Source organism: Vombatus ursinus, unplaced genomic scaffold (genome assembly GCF_900497805.2).
Source record: "Vombatus ursinus unplaced genomic scaffold, bare-nosed wombat genome assembly UNPS02014859.1, whole genome shotgun sequence".
Lineage (NCBI taxonomy): Eukaryota > Metazoa > Chordata > Mammalia > Diprotodontia > Vombatidae > Vombatus > Vombatus ursinus.
The window spans coordinates 2253472-2274909 of record NW_020954637.1 but is presented as its reverse complement, the minus strand read 5'-3'; the positions used below and the strand labels follow the sequence as shown (position 1 = coordinate 2274909).

The window sequence follows — 21438 nt, the reverse complement described above, 5'->3', positions numbered from 1 at the left end:
TATACCAGAGCTGTAAGGGAGATTATGAGCCATCGAGTGTCAGAGGGGACACTGAGACCCAGAGAGGTCAGTCGCGTAATTATCTGGTGGTGGAGCCAGAGGACTCCAGCACTCCTGCTCCTGAGCTGAGGAAAGAAGCTCCCCGGAGAACAGGAAAGGACAGCCGAAGCTTCAGTTTAAATCCCAGCTTAGACATTTAACAGCTATGAAACCTGGAGCACTCACTCTACCTCCCTTGTTTCCTCATCCATAAAAGAGAAGTGAAGCGTATTTTCACTGCACAGTTATTGGGATGATAGTGCTCTGTGAATCCTGAAGCACTTGAAAAATGTGGGTTATAACTAGGAGTTAGCGCCTATGGGCTTGGAGAGATCGCCGTGCTCAGAACAGTGAAGGAGAGGAGCAAGTCTTTTCTTGTCTGCAAGCCTAGCCTCTGGTCTTGGCAAGAAGGGGGCTGAGGCCGCACTGTGATGTTAGAGAAACCAACACTCTGTCTTGGAAAGGCCCTCTGCTGTGATCCGGAAGAGTCCCTCCTACTGCCCAGAAGTGACTCCCTGGGTTCTAAGTCAAACACAAAGGACCAGGCAGGAAGGCAAGCCCCGAATGGGGTGGCTAGAGCTAGGAGGGTACCTACCTAGAAATATCCATCGATATCACTCGAGAGTGCGGATGGGGCATGGGGAAGGGGAGGCCTGGGTCCAAGTTGACAGATGACACCATTGCATGGGAGCCGGTGCTGAGAAACTACAGATTCACATTTACAATCCGTCTCCAAACCCACAAGGGACTCCCCTGCAATGAAGGAAGTACCCCCAGCCTTACAAACACTCCGGGCCCCTTAGGCTACCCTTCTGAGACTGTTGTTTAAGGCTGCCAAGAAGAAACTTTAACCTGGTTTCAGCTGGTGACAAATGTAAGGAATGAAGGGGAGTCACGGTGAGATTGCTCCCAACCAGCACCCCGAGGGCTAGCACTGAGGACTGCGATATAATGTAAGATAAAGAGATGGGATTTAAAAAAAAGAAAATTGACAGATGATGAAACAAAAGCCTTAGGCCTGGAGCCAAAACCAATAATAATAGCTGACATTTATATAGCGTTTTACGGTCTACAAAATGCTTTACATGTTATTAAATTTGCTACTCGCAATGATCCTGGGAGGTGAGTAGAGCAATTATTATCACCCCAATTTTACAGGTAAAGGAAACTGAGGCCCCAAAAGGTGATATACTGGGTTTACCTCTGGGTCTCACCTAACACTGACAAGCAGGGGATGGGTTCAAAGTAAAGGAGGACAACCACAATGAGAAGGGACTGGAGATCATGGCATCTGAGGATCGGCTAAAGGAATTAAGGACATTTAGCCTGCAGAAGAAAAGACAGGTGAACAGAACGTCTTAACTGTCATCAGTAATTTGAAGGGCTGTCATGTGGAAAAGGGATTAGAAGCGTTCTACTTGGTTTCAGAGTCTCAGAGGCTGGCTCATTATCCCTCACATCCCTTAAATGTGGGTGCTCCCCAATTTTCTGTCTTAGGCTCCCTTCTCCCTCTACACCCTTCACCAGACAGCCAGAGGTAAGCATCATACACAAAAGAACCCCTGTCTTAAGCTCAATGTATTGAAAACTAAATTGTTCTTCTCCACCCTTCATTCTCAAAATCCTACCTTCTTCCATTTGAGTCATTTTCAGTTGTGTCTGACTCTCCTCGACCCCATTTGGGGATTTTTTGGCAAAGATACTGAAGTGGTTTGCCATTTCCTACTCCAGCTGGTATGACAGATGAGGAAACTGAGGCAAACAGGGTTAAGTGACTTGAGTAAGGTCACACAGCTAGTAAGTGTCTGAGGCCAGATTTGAACTCACGAAGGTAAGTCTTCCTGAATCCAGGCTTGGTACTCTATGTACTATGGCACCACCTAGCTGCCCTCTTCCAGACTCCCCTCAATGAACTGAAGATACATACCTCTATCCTCCCATTGTCTCAGGCTCATAATCTCAGCACTACTCATCTCTTCTCTCACCCCATGAATCCAGTCAGTTGCTACATCTTGTTGTTTCCGTATTCACAACATCTCTCGTGTCCAACGATCTCTCTTCTCTCACCCAGCTACCACCTTAGTTCAGATCGCCTCCTGCCTAGATTATTGCAACAACCTCCTAATTGGATTCTCTAACTCAAATCTCTCAACACTGCAGTCTACCCTGCCCACCACTGCCAAAATTATTTTCCTTAACCGCACATCTGACCAGATGATGCCCCTATTCAACCATCTCCAAGGGCTTCCTGTTGCTTCTACAATAAAACACACAAACTCCAGTGTTCATTTTTTAAAGCCCTACACAGCCTGGCCTCAACTATCCTCCTCCTCTAGTCTGTGATCCAGTCAAACTGCCCTTGTTTCTTCTCTGTTCTTCACGTACAATGCTCCCTTCTCCTGTCCCTATACTTCAGCACTGGATCTTCCCCCATGCATGGAACATGTACCCTCCTTACCTCTGCCTGACAGAGACTCTCTCTTCCTTTTAGACGAACCCTCTACAATCTCCCTGCATAAACCCTTCCCTAATTCCAGCAGCTAGTGCCAAACTATCTTATTTTTTTAAAACTATTTTTGTATATATTTGTATTTATTAACGTTATATTTATGCAATATATTTACATATGTATTTGTCTCCCCTTTTGGAATATAAGATTCTATTTCACTCTTTGTACTTGTACCCCAGTGCCTGGCACTTAGTAAGAAATTAATAAATACTTGTTAATTAATTGGTGGGCAGAATGAGAAGCAATGGGACGGATATAACTAAGGTTCAGATTTTGTTTTGATGTAAGGAAAAACGTTCTAAGAAATGGAACAATTCTAAATTAAGCTGTCTGCCTTGGGAAGCAGTGAGTTCCCTCTTACTGGAGGTCACCAAGCAAAGAAAGGATGAGCCTTGCTGAGGATGCTGCTGGAGGGTTCTCTTCAGCAGGCATCAGGTAGAAGGAGTGGTTCCTGTGAAGTCTGTGACACTACCCAGCCCACCAGGGGTCAGAGAACCTGAGAATGAATCCCAGCTGTAATTTGTAATGTGTGGCCTCGAGGGCAAGTCTCTCCCACTCTCCTGGAATCAATTTCCACATTTTTAAAATGAGGGGACTGAACTAGGTGACCCCTAAGACGTCCTGAAATTCTAAATCCTATGACAACGCCTGTTCTACTCAACTCACTGGGAAGCTGAGAGAAGCAAATTCACGTGCGCGTAACAGGTTGGACTGCAGGAGTGTCATCTGTCCCTGTGGGCTCCCGTGGGCTGTGGTCTCTGTGGCACTGGCAGTATTGTCTTTATCTGGTTTTCCAGAAAGGTGTTTCCAGGGCTCTGATGGTACCATCCCCCAACCCCATCTCCCTAAAGTGCTGGCATGCTGCTCAGCCCAGGACCAAACATGGCCTAGGGGTCTTTTCCCTTCAAAACAGGAAGGAATGCCCTGCCAAAAAGCAAACAAACAGGAACTACAGACAGTCCCAGTTTGTTTTGAAGCTCTCAGCTCTCCTCCCGGACTCCTAAGAGGGAGCCCCAAGGAGCCATCAAAACCTCCAGGCTGTACGGGAGTTGCAAGCAATTTCTCCCCTACTAGACAGTACATGCCATCAGATGCATTAATTAATGGCTTTCGATGCTCCCACTATTTACCCCCCAATCTCCCAGCACCACCAGGACCTTACCCAAACATGATGCTTGATAAAGACTTGAATTAACTTTGTGCTAAATGTTACCTTCCTCTTGTCTGCCCAGAGTGCACTCTGACCCATCAAAGGAAGATGTGTCCTTCCATGCCCTCAGATTCTCCATTCCATCAAGAAGAGTTTTGGTTTCTGCTTTTCTCCCCTAATCTTGCCATCACACAGCCCCATCTCCCCCTCTTCTCAGGCATCTTTTGCATTTCCTTCAGTAACTAACCACACTACACCATTTCAATCTAGGAAAGATTGTAAAGGCACTGGGGAGACAGGTACAAAGAATGAAATGATCTCTATTCACAAAGGGCTGATATACTCTACTGGTGAAGACAACAAGTACATGTATAAATATACAGCATAAATATGAAGTTAATATTATATATTATATATAATATAATAAAAATACTAATGCATGCAAGAGTTCAAAACAAGGTTGTTTGGGAGGGAGAGTACTCACAGTGGGAGTCAGGAAAAGGTTTGTGCAGAGCTGTGGTTGAGATTCATATAAAAGGAAGAGAGATATTATGAGGTAGAAGTAAGGAGGGTGTACATTCCATGCATGGGGGAGGGCCATGCTAAAGCAGAGAGCCGGGAGAAGGGAACATTGTATGTGAGGAGCAGAGAAGAGACAAGGGCACTTTGGTTGCATCACAGAGTAAAGCCAGCTTGGGCCCAGGTTGCGTAGGGTTGTAAAAGCTGAACACAGGAGTTTGTGTGTTTTATTCTAGAAGCAGTGGGAAGCCTCTGGAGCTGGTTGAGTACAGGAGTCATCTGGTCAGATGTGTGGTTAAGGAAAATGATTTTGGTAGTGGTGTGTGGGGTGGACCGAAGTGTTGAGAGACTTGAGTTGGAGAATCCAATTAGGAGATTGTTGCAATAATCTAGGCAAGAGGTGATGAAGGCCTGAACTAATGTGGTAGCCATGTGAATGAAGAGAGACAGTTGGATGCAAGAGATGTTGTGAATACAGAAACAGCAAGGCTTGGCAACTGACTCAATATACAGGGTGAGAGAAGAGACAAGAGTGATGCTGAGATTATAAACTTAAAACATTGGAAGTATGATGGTGCCTGCCACTGAAATAGGGAAGTTTGGAAGAGGGTAGGATTTTGGGAGGAATAGATGATGAGTTCAGTTTTAGAAATGTTGACTAATGTAATGGAATACTATTGTGCTATAAGAAATGATGAATAGGCTGACTTCAGAAAAACCTGGAAAGATGTGTATGGTCTGATGCTGAGTGAAATGAGCAGAACCAAGAGAACATTGTACACAGTAACAGCCACGTTATGCAATGACTAATATTGAAAAACTTAACCTTCCTAGCAACACAAGGATCTAAGACATCTCCAGAGGCCTCGTGATGGAAAATGCTATCCACATCCAAAGAAAGAACTATGGAAGTTGAATTGCTATTTTTTTTCTCTTCTGTTGAGTTTTGTTTCCTCTTTCTGATGGTTCCTCCTATTGGTTTTAATTTTTACTTACAACATCACTAATGTGAAAATATGTTTAGTAGGAATGTAAATGTATAGCCTATATCAGATTGTGTGCCATCTTGGGGAGGGCGGTAGGGAGGACGGGGGAGAAAAATTTTAAACTCAAAAGCATATGGAAGTGATTATTGATAAATCAAAACAAATTAATAAAAAAAAAAGAAATGCTGATTAAGTTGTCTCTAAGCCATCCAGTTTCAAATGTCCAACAGATAACTGGTGATACAGGTGTGAAAGTCAGGGAAGACACAAGGACAGGGAGAAGGGGGGGGAGACAGAGAGAGAGACAGAGACAGAGACAGAGGTGGGGGGAGATAGAGCCACTGGAGCCTTGGGAAGCACCCATATTTGAGGGCATGATGTGTCGGATAAGCCAGTAAAAAGGACAAAGAAGGAGGAAGTCTCCATCCCTGGTCAGAGAACATATGGAGGACTGAATTCAGTTCCAAGTGATCAATTTTAGGGAGGCTGAATAATGTCCAGAGGCGAGCTACCAGGATGATGATGGGGCTGGAGACCATGTAATCCAAGGAATGAACAAAGGAACTGAAACACGTAACCTGGAGAAGAAAACCAGCGCTTGGAGGGGACCTGACAGCTGCCTTCCAGGATATGAAGGTCATTCAAATAGAAAACAGCTTAGACATGTCCCACGTGGCCCAAGTACAAAACAAGGCATGAAGAGTGGATGTCACAAAGAGGCATATGATGTCAAATAATACTCTTACATTTTATCATTTTTATTTACCAAATACTTGTATAGACAAGTTTACAAGGTGGAATCTAGAAGAGATGAGGCATTCCTTGTCAGAGACATCCACAGAATAAAAGTTCCGAGTTGGAAGAACTGCCAAAGATGGTGCTCATGCCTGGAAAGGAAAACCTACCATAACATTTCCCTAACGTGGTCACCTTGACACAAGGTGACAACCTCCCAAGAAGAAGAATGCGTCAGTCCCTGGCAGATCATTCCACTCCCAGATAGATAACTTTAATAGGCAAGCTTAACCTTACATTGAACCTAAATTTTACTTATTGACTTCTGCTCATCACTCCTGAGACCCAGAAAAAGAAGTCACTCCCTCTTCCAGGCGACAGTCTCTCAAATACTTGAAAAGAGCTCGTGTGTTCTTTGAATCTTCTCTTCTCCAGGATAAAGATTCCTGCCTTCCTCTCACCAGTCCTCCTGAGGTAGACTCAAGGCTCTTTACCATCTTAGATGTCCCCCTTGGGAAGCTCTCCAGCTTCCCAAAGTCCTTCCCAAGCTATGACACTAAGCACAATGCTCCATATGTGGCCTGACTAGGGCAGAGGACTATAGACCTATCACTTAAAGCCTGTACTGGCATTTTTTTTTGGTGGCCACATGAAACTGCTGACTCATTAAACATTCCCTACACTAACGTCACTCTCAAGTCATCTTTTCCAGATAACTGACGTCTTACAATGCCTTCCCCATCTTGGACTTGTGAGGCTGATTTTTGAACCCTAGTTTATTCTATCCCTATTAACTTTCATCTTATTAGAGCAGACTCAATATTCCAGCCTGTCAAGAACTTTTTTGTGTGTTATGATCATCATAAAGTATATAAGCGTATACCAAGTGCTTATTGTATGTGAAGAACTACACCAAGCACTGGACATACAAAGACAAAACCGAGCTAGCCCCTGCTGTCAAGGAGCTTATATTCTACTGAGGGGATGCAACATGTTCATAGATAAGTAAATACAAGATAAAAGCAAAATAAGTACAAAGTAATTTAGAGAGAGGACATAAGAGGTGGCATTTGCACTGAGTTTTAAAGGTACCTGGGGGTCCCCAAAAGCAGAGGTGAGAAGGAAAGAGCATTCCTAGCATGGGGGATAGCCTGGACATGGAGAAAGAGGTGGAATGTGATAAAGGGAACAGCATGGAGGCCACTTTGGTTGAAACATAAGATGTATGAGGGAGAGTAATCTATAATCTTCATGGAAAGATAATATGGAGCTAGACTGTGAAGGATTTTAGATGTCAAATAGAGGAATCTGTACATGATGCTTGAGGCACTAGGGACACACTGAAGCGTCCTGAGTAGGAGAGTGCCAGAGTCAAACTAGTATTTTAGGAATATCAATTTAGCAACTATGTGAAGCACTGATTGGAGAAGAAAGAAACTGGAGGCAGGAAGATGCATTAGAAGATTACTGCAAAATAGTCCAGGTGAAGAGTGATGAAGATTTGAACTAGGGTGATGGCCATGTGAATGGAGAGAAGGGGACAAATGGGAATGATGGGGGGAGAGAGAAAGAGACAGAGACAGAAACAGAGACAGGGAGGAAGGGAGGAAGAGAGAGCGACAGAGACAGAGAGAGAGATGGAGAGAGGCACAGAGAAAGAGAGATGGAGAGAGAGAATGAGAGAGATGGAGAGAGGGAGAGACAGAGACAGGGAGAGAGGGAGGGAGAGACAGACAGTGAGAGAGAATGAGAATGAGACAGCAAGAGAGAGATAGGGAGGGAGAGAGACAGAGAAGAGACAGACAGACAGAGAGACAGAATGAGAAATGAGACCTGGATGTATAAACATGAGAGGATGATAGATGAAAGCATGAAAGTTGATGAGCTCACCAAGACAAAGCTCATTAGAGCCAATTAATAGAGAAGGCCCATGACAAGGCCTGATAAGCAGGCTACTATGCCACTATCAAAGGAATTGATAAAAAATATTAAAACAGCCCAAGTCCTCAATACCTTCCTCTGGAGAGCCTCCCTTCTGGGTTGCCTTTGAACTATTAATGATCATTCTTGGGAATCCAGCCACTCAACCCATTCCAGATCTACCCGTTTATACCATCATCCAGCCCACATCGTTTCATCTTTTCCGTAAGAAGAACAAGAGTAACTTTATCAGATTCCTTGCTAAAATACAGGTAAATGACATCTACAGCATTCCCCTACCCTTCAAGTCTACTAACCCCATCAAAATATGGAAATCAGTTTAGTTTAGCATGACTTGCCTATGAAAAAAATTGAGAAATTAAGACTTTTCCCCAAAACAATTGGTTGGAAATGTAAGAATTATGTAATAGAAATAGCTAATGTTTCTATAGAGCTTTAAGTATGGTTATAAAAGATTCTCATAACAATAGTCTTAAGCAGATGGTATAAGCACTGTTACCTCCATTTTACAGACAGGGAAACTGAGGCACAGAAGTTAAACAACTTATCCAAAACCACATAGCTAGTGTAGAATTTCAGTATGGAAACCAGACTTAAATCAAGATATTTGGTAATTGGTACTTTCCAATTGACCAGGCTGCCTCTCATAAACTAGGGGTAGCCCTATAACAAAGCAAGACAATCAAAAAACACTTTTAAAAGTAAACAGCTGTAAATGTTAAGGTAACTGAAGGTACTTAGATGTCGCAGTTAACTAAACTCACATTCTATTTCTTACTGAAGAAGAGATCTTATTCATATTGTAAAAATCAATTTACTGTTTCAGATCAAGACTTACAGTTTCTATAGGTTGAAAGGCAGAGTACAGAAAGTTTTTAGGTCTTCTCAGGAAAAGCTGGATAAGTAACTGTGAAAAGCTCATTTTTCTTTCCATCTGACAACAAGCATCTCCCTGTATGTGTTCTGCCCCTCGCCCTGCTTTATGGCCCTTGATAGATAACTACAATTCATGACTTCGGAAGCTTTTACCTATTTGCTGAATGCCTGGGACAGATCCATATGTGAAAGCAATGAGGTTTCTCAAGCCGCTTCACTCCCAGCACTCCTAGATTTGAGGATGTGTGGGGGACCTTGCTAAAAGAGATCTGGTTGTCTAAGCACTCAATTAACAAGGCGAACTGAGAGAAGGCTTTAGCAGTGGAGATGGACCATAATAAACAATCTACCATCTTCACTTGCACATGCCTCGATGGCTTAGAATTACAGAATAATTTTTATATATACAAGATACAATTTTATCACAAGATAAAATTTTTAGAGCTGGAAGAAACCTCTATTCCAATCCTCCCATTTTAGATCTAAGGAAACTGGGGCCTAAACAGAGGAAGTGACTGTGGGAAGTCTGGGACTAGAGTCTGTAGCCAAAGAAACACAAGTTTCCTCTGGGCACAAGTTAACTGGTCATTCAGAGACTTTACCAGTAAGCCATTGGCTCAGCACCAAACAGTCCTCAGCACTTAAGGTAGAAATTTCTGGTCATGTCCTTGATGATTTCCTCATCACTACAACCATTTACCAGTATTACTCCCTAGAACTGCTGGCTCTCAAGTCAGAGGATCTGAGTTCAAATCCCACCCAGCTCTGACCTCGGCTGCCTCTGTGACCTTGGGCAAGTCACTCATCCTAGCCTGGGCCTCTAGTACTCTCATCTGTAAAATGAGAGGGTTGCACCAGATAGCCTGGCCTTCCCAGGTCTAAAGCTATGATTTTACGAGGGGTGGGGAACCTGCAGCCTGAAGGCCATATGTGGCCCTCTAGGTCCTCAAGTGCGGCCCTTTGACTGAATCCAAACTTCACAGAACAAATCACTTTGGATTTTCTTCTTTAAAATGAGGAGAATTAGAATAAGACCTTTTAGAGACAGAGTGCAACTCTCCATACATTTCCTACTTTGAGGTATGGTGAGGTCAGGGGTGGGGATATTATTTATCATGCTTTATAATTTATAGTGAGGCCTCACAGGTTTTCTCCCCAAGAAATCACAGAAACTAGTAGCCTGGTCACCTGCCTCCCAATTCAACACAGTCAGTCAGGAAAGCTTAATTCTTGGGGTCGGTGTCAGAATTTGGTCCCAGAGGGACTTTAAATTGGCCTAACTTTTAGACCAGATGAAACTATTCAGATAAGTCACCGGATTTTAGTTTCACAGAAATTATCCAATATTCTAACTGGAAGGGCTTTTTAGAAATAATCTAATCTAACTCTCCTCACTTTAGAGAAGAAAGCTGAAATGCTAAGAAGGGAAGTGACCCTAGCCACGGTTACACAACAAGGCAGACATAGAATTAGAACCCGGGTCTCCTGAGTCAAGCCATCAACAAGCATTTATTAAGCATCTGCTATGTGTTGGGTACTTACTATATACGTGTTAGGGATACATGAACAAAAGTGAAACAGGACCTGCCATCATCAAGAAGCTTATAATTTAGTTGAGGGAGACAAGTACATTCTTAAATGTGATTTCCTTTAAAAAAAAAAAAGTTATTCAGTGAAGATGTCTACTCTCTATATTCAAAAGAAACGTGAGATGCGCAGATTTAGAGAATCCACCCCAAATGTTCACATGGACTATCTGTGCCCAACCTGTGGTAGAGTCTTCTGAGCTCGTACTGGTCTGATCAGCCATAGTCAGACACACTGTACGTTGACCCTAGCATAGTGATGCCATTTAGGTCCTCGAAGGACAACAATCAACCAACTACTCTATATATAGAGACCTCCTTATTACTCCACTAACAAACTCATCTGCATTTAGCTATCACCTACTGAATACTAGGTGTCGGTACTGAACCCACTCGTGAAAGATGTAAGTATAACACGGCAGCATTCCAGCAAATACACTGACCCAAGACTGGGTCGTATCCTGATTCCCAGTTGGACAGGCCATTCCGGACCTCGGAAGAAGGTCAAAACTGTAATAGTCCTGAGTCATCCAGGGCAGCCCCCTCAAATCCTCCACCCAGTTGCTTACTGACTTGTTTACTTGACTCCAGAGTCAAGTTGTTAAGGAAGTGAGACTATAAGAAGTAAGAGAGTGAAATAGTGTGGCCACAATGGGACAGGCACCAAGCAATCCTGATGACAGATCCCTACACTACCCACTTGATTTTCCCAGGTCTACAAAATAAATCCTCCCAACTAAATCACAGCCGCCAGCCTTCTATGGAGAAGAGATTTTGGAGAAAAGTAATGTTGCCTTTATATCCCCTTTGAAGGGCTTGAGCTGGATGACCTGGAAGCCCCTCCCTGGCTCTGCCCTTCTGTGTTTGAAGATTCTTTCAGCTCCGATATTTTATTTTTTAAAGGGCTTTCCTGCTCTAAACTTCTACAGTTCTGCAGAATAGGAATCAGAGCAGAGCCAGGACTGCCCAAAAAATTACCCTATGGTGGTAGACGGAGTGAGGAGGGAGTGGGGAACATTCCCTCCTCCATAATCTCTGAGGCACGACGGAGGAGCAAAAGGAGCTTGCTGGTTTGTCTACTCCAAAGACGCAGGCTGGAGAAGTCAGGCCGAATGGCAGGATGGGTGGGGCTGGTTCCTTCACAGGGTTTGGAGCTAGAGGAAGCCTAGTGACAGGCAAATGCCTCGGGAAATTCACAGCAGCTCTGCTGGGCCCTGGGATAAGAAGACTGGTTCTGTTCTCTCTCCCAGAAGCTGCCCCTGGGCTTCTGGGAGCTCTGCAGTGACTTCATGCTAAGGCAAAGAGAGCAGCTCCTGAAGGCAGGTCAGTCTCTCTCAGTTAAGTAAGTATAAGGAGTATCAGAGGGCATACAGTAGAGAAACGGAGAACGGGGACATGTCCTAGGACCAGCTGAACATGAGCGCAAGTCTAAACAGGAAGTACCATGCTGGGAAGGAGCCCTCAGGCAGGCGCGAGAAGTGGGGTCTGCCCCAACAGTGATCATGAGGCATCACTTCCTCTCTGGTACTGCTTTTTCTCCCCTGTCAAGTATGCAGATTAGACAGGCTGATATCTCAAGGTCCCTTCCAGCTCTAAAAATCTGCAAATCTATAAAATCTGAGAATGGTACTAAATGTGGAGCACAGTGGGCTCCAAGGCAGGAGCCCTGGGTCCTAGTCATAGTTCCCAACATTTTCTGTCAATGGCAAGTCACTGCAACTTCTCTGGACCTCAATTTCCTCATCTGTAAAATAGGAATAATCACACTAGTACCACCTACTTTAGCTGTTTTATGGGGAAAGCACTTTTATGCTACATAGTGCATCTATATAGATATAGATATGTGACCTAATATTAGACCCACTGGACCAGACTGCCACTGAAATATGCCAGAGAGGCAGCAAGGACCTTTGCTTAACATTCAAATGGACAACTGGAGAGAACTTAAAAAAAGAATATACATTAAATCCTCCATTGTTTTCTCAATCTAAGATAACAACACCTATTCAGTTCAAGTCTCCCTTTGAACTATCTAGGAAAAGAGATTTGCTATGACAATTCTTAAGTCATCTTCCCATGGATCAACTTATTTTATGATCATAAAAACCCTTAGAAATAAGTGGGAAAGATAATTGTCCCTATTTCACAGGTACAAAGATTATTACCTTTGGCTCCAATACATTAAGTCCTATGAGGCAGCAAGGCACATAGTGGGCACTTCATAAATGTTTGCTGATGTATGAGTAAGAGAATCTGAGTTAAAATTCCCACTCTGCTGCCGACAAGCTGAGCGACTTTGGGCTGATTATTCCCCTCTCTGGATCTCAATTTTCCCATCTATAAAAGGGAGTTAGACAAGGTCTCTTTTGGTATGAAATTGTCAATCAGAGTGATCCAGAGTGCTCAGGAATAGAAAGGGTATGCTAGGTAGAGGGTGACGCCAGGGATAGAACTGAACCTTTACTAGAACAAGAACCAAGAAGAACAATAAAACAAAACAACAAACATTTATTAATAGCCTTCTGTGGCTAATCCTTTGGACTCGAAGACAACCAGTGGCATCACAACACTGGGGTCAAGGTACAGTATGTTTGACTGTGGCTAACCAGTTCAATGTGAGCTCAGAAGGCTCCATCACAGGGAGGGCACAGACATTTGGGAATATCTGGGATGGAGAGGTTCCTAGATTTGCGCATCTCATGATTCTGCTTTACTTGTAGAGCACAGAGCCTGGAGCGGACCTATGCTGGTCAGAAATGAAGTGGTGGCTAAGATTCTATACCTTCTTTAAAGGGAGGCTGTGGCAGGAGCCCAATGAAGTATCTGTCTTGTGACGACCTAAAGGCTTGGGGTTCCTTTTTCCTCTGGTCATCTTATCAATACCTTATAAAAAGTTTTGGTGGACAAAAACTCTCAAGCCAGTGTCTTAGATGTGAGAAACCTACTTTGCTACAGGTGTGGATATGTATAACCTGATCCAGGTTGGCAGTGCTTAGTCCTAACTCATCAAGAAGTAACAGTTAGAACCAAACACAGAACAACTGATTGGTTTAAGACTGGAAAAGGAGTACAACAAAGCTGTAAGTTGTCACCTTGTTTATTTAACTTATATGCAGAGGACATCATACAAAATGCCAGGCTGGATGAATCAAAAGCCAGAATTAATGTTGCCAGGAGAAATATTAACAATCTCAGATATGCAGATGAAATATCCTGGTACAGAAAGTGAATTAGGAAGCTTCTTGATGAGGGGGAAAGAGGAGGTTGTAAAAGTTGGCTTGAAGCTTAACATCAAAAATACTAAGATCATGGCAACTGGTCCCATCACTTCCTGGCAAAGAGACAGAGAAGAAATGGAAGCAGTGTCAGATTTTATATTCTTGGGCTCAGAGATCACTGCAGATGGCGACTGCAGCCATGAAATTAAGAGATGCTTGCTCCTTGGAAGAAAAGTTATGGTAAATCTGGACAGCAGACTAAAAAGCAGTGACATCACCTTGCTGATGAAGGTCCATGTACTCAAAGCTATGTTTTTTCCAGTAGAGAATTGAACAAGAAAGAAGGCTAAGCACGACGGAATTGATGCTTTCAAATTCTGGTGATGGAGAAAACTTTTGAGAGTCCCTTGTACAACAAGGAGCTAAATCAATCAATACTTAAAGAAATTAATTCATGCCATTCACTGGAAGGTCAAATAGGGAAACTGAAGCTTAAATACTTTGGCCACATAACAAGAAGACGGACTCACTGGAAAAGATCCTGATGTTGGGAAAGATAAAAGGCAAAAGGAAAAGGGGATGGCAGAGGATGAGATGGATGGATAGTGTCATGGAAGCAATGAACATGGGCTTGGACAGACTTCAGGAGACAGTGGAGGACAGAAGGGCCTGGACTCTCCTTCTCTTTGCCAATACTTACCCATTTTTCCTGGTTCAAGGTCCTCCCTACTCCTCCCCCCCCAAACCTCTTTTGACTGCCTGACATAATGATCTCTCCTCTTGCTCTTTTTGTCCTTACTCTCTGAGTCTGAACCCTAGACTTTATCAGTGAGGGAATTCTCAGTGTGAAAACTCACAGAGGTTCTTAACCATAACCTTATAAACTTGCTTTTTGATAAGTGAGTTTTAATGCAACTGGTTTCCTTTTAGTCCTATGCATTTTATTTTATGCATTTAAAAACATCATTTTCAGAGGGTATCCATAGGCTTCAGACAGCCGGAGGGGTCCACGACACAAAAAACAATCAAGAACTCTTGCCTTAGAAAGTTGCCTAGAGCCCATGGTCACTATGTTATCAGAGGCAGAATCTGATCCCAGATCTTTCTACCTTCAAAGTCTGTCTGCTATCCACTATGCCAACCTGCATGTCATTGAAAAAATAGTACCTTATTATCTACCATCATGATAATTGTCTATGCCACGCAATTCTACACTTTGTTATTTCTCCTATCTTATGCATTTTTTAAAAATTTTGTGTATGACCTGGTTCCTTATTAAATCATAAGCTCCCTTATGGGTAAAGACAGTATCTCACATTTCTCTTGTACCCCAGAAGTCCAAGTACTGGGCACAGAGTAGGCCTTCAAGGCTGTTTAATTTATCTATTGTCATTCAATTCAGTTGGGGAGGGTGCTTTTCTTTGTATACTGCCAGTCCATATCATAGTGCACTGCACACAGTACTTTTAAAATGCTTCCTAGACTGAAGTGAATTCAATTTGTTGACACTACATCATCTCTCCTAGTAAGATCAAACTTATTCACCCCTTGTCAGCCCCTTATTAATTAACTCTTAATTAGCATTGGTTAACCAAAAATAGTCTTCAATCAATTTTTATTAAGCACCTACTATGTGCCAAGAACTGTGCTAGGTACTAGAAATACTGTTGTTACTCACTCTTCACTCTTATTCAATTCGTCATTGGTAAAGATACTAGAGTGGTTTGCCATTTTCTTCTCCAGTGTGTCCCTTACAGATGAGGAACTGAGACAAATAAGGTTTAAGTGATTTACCCAGAGTCACACAGCTTATAAGTGCATCTGAAGCTGGATATGAACTCAGATCTTCCTGACTTCAGGACCCGTGCTCTATCCACCACACCACCTAGCTGCCCCAAGTATCTAGGTACTAGAGATACGAAGACAAAAAAATAAAATAAAATAAGCAGTCCCTGCCCTCAGTGAGGTTACATTCTATAAGAGGAAAGAGTATGTACATCTAAGTAACTACAAAATGTACACAAAGTATATTGTATGTACATCTAAGTATCTATAAAATGTACACAAAGTATATCACAGGGTAATTTGGGGAGAGGAAGGGCCTTATATAATGTTTGAGCTGGGCTAGGGCAGGTAGGTGGCACCATAGCGCATGAAGAGCTGGGCCTGGCGTCAGGCAGACTCATCTTTCTGAGTTCAAATCCAGCCTCAGACACTAGGTGTGTGACCCTAGGCAAGTCAATGCCCCTGTTTGCCTCAGTTTCCTCATCTGTAAAATGAGCTGGAGATGGAAACAGCAATCTACTCCAGTACCTTTGCCAAGAAGACCCCAAATGGGGTCACAAAGAATTGGAAAAGATTGACTGAAGGAAGGAAGCTAGGGATTCTATGAGAGGTAAGGAGGGAAAGTATTCCAAGCATGAGACCTATGCAAGGCACAGGAGATGGAAACTCCATGTGAGGAACAGCAAGGCAGCCAGTTTGACTACACTAGTGAAGAAAAGTAATATGTGGTAAGAATGGAAAGTAGTATTGCTATAAGATCGTGAGGGACTTTCTATGCCAAACCAAGAAGTTTTCACTAGATCATAGAGCAGATGAGGAAGCTCTGGTGCTTAAACAGAACTGATGTTACTTAGAACACAAATCAGGCAGAGAAGGCGAGACAGTAGAAACATCCTTATGGAGGGGCTCAGCAAAGGCAGGATCAGGGCCTCTTCCTAGAGATGGGGCAGTATACCAAAAAAATAACGGGCTGAGAGTCAGGAGACTAGGGTCCTGTCATAACCTCATTCCGTGACCTTAAGCAACCACCTGTCTTCTCTGAGCTTGGTCAGCACATTTCTCCAACAAGGGTGTGTGGACTCAGTGATCATTAAGGTCCCTTGCTGCACGTACATGTCCATGCTGGAAGGCCCTTCTAGATGTGGTTCTGTATTCTAACATAGGATGTCCCATCAAGCCCTAACATCCTATATTCTCAAGTCCAGTTCTGCCCCTACTCTCACTCTCTGACACTGTGAACCTCTCTCCAGGTATACATCAGACTTATTCAAGTTCCTACCCACAAACCCTAAGTTTTCAGTCCCCTTTGTAGAGTGCAGATTCTCCCCACCTCAGTCCACTCCAGTGGGCATCAAATCATCCCTCTACAGCTCATAAAAACTCTACTGGGTACTGGGAACTTACTTTTACATGACTTAACAAGGCCACAAAGTAGGAACAGAATGAACGTTATTAGAAGAAGGCCCATGGTATTCTCTTAGAGCAATCAACCCAGGGCTCTCTGTCTTCTTCCTCAGGGGAAACCAATCCAGCTCTACTTTAATTATAGGCTGTGTTCAAGTACACCCTAGCTTCCTGCCTGCAGATAGATTTTAACATTTCCTCCTTATATACCACACAGACTTCATTTCATAATTTCTTAATCCCTTTAAAATTCTATCTCATGAAATAGAAAGTTGCTGGAGGGCTGTGACCTGTTTTCTAATGTCTAACTTTGCTCAACTGAAGAATCTCATTATAAATAGCTTCTTCTTATCAATGAAGAATTTCCCTATCAGGGAACAGGTCCTAATCTGTCTCTCTTCGTCAGATTCCTCGGGCCTCTGGTTAATTAGTCAACTTTTGTAATCTAATCCCGGGTTAAGGAAAATCTCTTAAGGGGTACTGTGGAATCTGGGCTGAGTATATTGACAGTGGGTAGCCAGAACTCAGAGAGGAACCACGTGTGCCTAGAAGTCTCCTGGAGCATTCCAAATGGGAGAGAGGTAGGGACACCATTGTTACTGCCATCTTTCTTCCCCATCAGTGAAAGTCAACAAAGTGTAAACAGCTGTTGGACCTAGAGTCAGAAAAGCTGGGTTCAGGTGCTTTGTTAGCTAGTACTCTGTAATCATGACCAAGCAGTGTGCTATAATAAAAAGGACACGTGAAGTCTAAGAATCAGGATCTGAATACTGGCTCTACTTACAAGTTCCGGAACCCTGGGCAAGTCATTAACCTTTTCAAACTTCAGCTTTCTTATCTGTAAAGTGAAAGGACTAGGCTAAATGGTAAGACCTTTTTCAGTTCTGATTCTTCTGATGCTAAATTACTAGCCTCAGTTTCCTCATCTGTAAAATGGAAATAAGAAAACCTGCCCTATGTATTTCTCAAAGCTATTGTGAGGATCAAGACAATGGAAATGAAAGCATTTTGCAGGTAGTAAACAATATGCAGATCCAATTCCATTTAAATATTTGTTAAGCATCTACTATGTGGAAGGTATTCAGGGATATATAAACAATAAACATGATTCTTGCCCACAAAGAGCTTACATTCTAGGCCTGGGCATATAAGATGCTAACTAATAAGTAAATGTCTGATAACTCAACAATAGAGAAAGTACTAACAATCAGGGAGCTGATGACAAGCTTCCATTTGAGCAACAGTGATAAAGGGAGTGTGTTCCTAAGGACACAGATGAGGGAGACAGGGTTTTAAATGCCATCATCCTTGACGCCTTCAGGGAGCTCCTGAAGACTTCCTCTGAATAGAGGAATAAGATGGTCCAACCTGTGCTTTAAGATTATTTGGCCAAGAGGGCGGAGGGAAAGCAGTGACTTGCTGGAGCTCTCCCCCCAAACCCCTCCAAATACCTACAAAAAATGGCTCTAAACAAATTCTGAAGCAGCAGAACCCACAAAAAGACAGAGTGAAACAAATTTCCAGCCAAAGACAGCCTGGATGGTTGACCAGAAAGGTATAGTGCGCCGGGTGGGGAGAGGAGCACAGTTCGGCGTGGGCACGCAGGCCGCAGCAAACCTGGAACAGGCCTCAAAGGACTGAATCTCGGCCATCTGTGGCAGTTTCCAGACTTCTCAACTCATGAACACCAAAGACAACTTGGAGGGTCAGTGAGAAAAGTCTGTGACTGCGGTGAGAGAAGGAGCTAGGTCTCCGCCCCGCCCCGGGGGCCACGGCTGTTTCCTGAGCTTCTGGCCCACAGACTGTGGGGGAATCGAGTGGCTGATCAGAGAGGGATTGCAGGAATCTCTTTGCCAGTGCTGAGGCAGGAATCTCTTGTTTTACCGGTGCTTGGATCTGGGTCACAGTTCTGAGGGGCGGTCCTGGGGCTAGGAGGAATACTGGTGTGGTGAAGCTTCTTGTGTGGGTGGAGAGAAAACACCTCGCCCCTTATCATACCACCTTGGAAGAAATGAAAATTTTCAGGTCCCTAGAAATATCTCTGAAAACAGCTGTACAAACCCCCGAAACCTGGGACAGTACATTCTCCACATTGGAAGCAGACTTTTATCTTAACAAAGAGTTTAAAACTCAAGTAATTGGCCGGGATCATGAGTAAGCAGCGCAAAAAGAGTCAGACTATATTATCTTGCTTTGGTGACAAAGAAGATCAAAATATACAACCAGAAAAAGACAATGAAGCCAAAGCTCTTACATCCAAAGCCTCTGAGAAGAATATGGATCAGTTCCAGGCTTTGGAAGAGCTCAAAAGGGATTTTGAGAAGCAAGTAAGAGAAGCAGAGGAAAAACTGAGAGTTTTACAAGAAAATCATGAAAAAGAAGTCAACAGCTTGCTAAAGGAGACCCAAAAAAATACTGAAGAAAATAACACCTTAAAAAATAGCCTAACCCAAATGGCAAAAGAGGTCCAAAAAGCCAACGAGGAGAAGAATGCCCTAAAAAAAAATTGGCCAAATGGAAAAGGAAGTCCAAAAGATTACTGAAGAAAATACTTCCTTAAAAATTAGAATAGAGCAATTGGAAGCTAGTGACTTTATGAGAAATCAAGACACTGTAAAACAAATCCAAAAGAATGAAAAATTAGAAAACAATGTGAAATATCTCATTGGAAAAACAACTGACCTGAAAAATAGATCCAGGAGAGAGAATTTAAAAAGAATTGGACTATCTGAAAGCCATGATCAAAAAAAGAGCCTAGACATCATCTTCCAAGAAATTATCAAGGAAAACTGCCCTGATATTTTAGAACCAGAGGGCAAAATAGAAATTGAAAGAATCCACCATGATCACCACCTGAAAGAGATCCCCAAAGGAAAACTCCTAGGAATATTGTAGCCAAATTCCAGAGTTCCCAGTTCAAGGAGAAAATATTACAAGCAGCCAGAAAGAAACAATTCAAGTGTTATGGAAACACAATCAGGATAACACAAGATTTAAGGACATTACAACCTACATTAAGGGAGTGCAGGGCATGGAATATAATATTCTGGAGGGCAAAGGAGATAGGACTACAACCAAGAATCACCTACCCAGCAAAACTGAGTATAATTCTGCAGGGGAAAAAATGGTTATTCAGTGAAATAGAGGACTTTCAGGCATTCTTGATGAAAAGACCAGAGCTGAATAGAAAATTTGATTTTCAAATACAAGACTCAAGTGGAACATGAAAGGGTAAACAGGAAAGAGAAAATCATAAGAGACTTATTAAGGTTGAACTGTTTACATTCCTGCATGGAAAGATGATATTTGTAACTGATGAGACCTTTGTCAGTATTAGGGTAGTTGGAGGGGAAAAAATTATATGTACGTATATATAGATATAGATAGATAGATAGATAGAGGGCACAAGGTGAGTTGAAGATGAAGGGGTCATACCTGGAGAATAAAATTAAGGGGTGAGAGAGGATTAGACTAGAAGGAGAAAGGGAGAAGTAGAACGGGGTAAATTATCTCACAAAAAAAAACAGAGAAGAAAAGGCTTTTACAGTGGAAGGGAAATGGGGGAAGGTGAGAGGGAATGAGTGAATCTTATTCTCTTAGAATTTGACTTAAGGAGGGAATAACATACACACTCAATTGGGTATGGAAATCCATCCTACCCTACAGGAAAATAGGGGTGGGGGAAGGGGACAAGAGAGTAGGGGGATGATAGAGAAAGGGAGTAATCAGAAGCAAGTACTTCTGAGGAGGGTCAGAGTCAAAAGAAAGAATAGAATAAATGGGGGGATGGGATAGGATTAAGGGAAATAGAGTTAGTTTTTCACAGCATGTCTCCTGTGGAAGTGTTTTGCATAACTGCACATATATAACCTATATTTAGTTGCTTGCCTTATCAATGAGGGTGGGTGGGAAGGGAGGAAGGGAAAAAATTTGGAACCCAAAGTTTTAAAATCACATGTTTAAAAAAAATGTTTTCACATGCAACTGGGAAACAAGAAATACAGGAAATGGGGTACAGAAATCCATCCTGCCCTACAGGAAAATTGAAGAGGAAGGGCATAAGAGAAGGGGGGCAGAGATAGAAGGGAAGGCAGACTAGGGGAAGGGGTATTCAGAGTGCATGCCACCTTGGGGTGGAGGGAGGGGCAAGATGGGATGAAAATTTGGAACTCAAAGTTTTGTGGAGGTAAATGTTGAAAACAAAAAAAAAACAAATAAAAATTACCATAATATATTTTAAAAAAAAAAGATTATTTGGAAGCTATGTGGAGAATGGATTAGAGGGGAGAGGCTGGAGACAGGGAGGCCAATAGGAAGGCAATTACAACAGTGCAGGATGAAGGGATGAGAGCCTGAACTAGGTGGATGTGAAAGCAGATAAGAGCAAATAACACAAGAGAATGGGGACGAAGGGTGGGAGAGACAGAGGGGAGTCGGGGGGACCGAGCCAGTGTGTCCCTGTAGCTCCAGCTCTTCTGAGGAATGGACCTGTGGTGCGTGCTCCTGGTACGGTGCACAGACCCAAAGATCCTTCCATTTCTTCAGCATTATCCCTCTAAAACAAGAGCCTGGAACTGGCTGCTAAGTCTGGAAAGGTGACTAGTGAGGCATGGTGAAACAAGCTCTGGGTTTCAATTCTACTCTCTGCCACTGAATGTGTGCGACCTTCTGCTTCTCTGGACCTCAGTTT

General features: G+C 42.9%; 1 protein-coding gene across 2 annotated transcripts in view; it reads right to left on the bottom strand.

Moving 5' to 3' along the window:
* Positions 1-21438, bottom strand: part of LUZP1 (leucine zipper protein 1) — an 80927-nt gene that overhangs the window by 31407 nt on the left and 28082 nt on the right. The window lies entirely within an intron of this gene.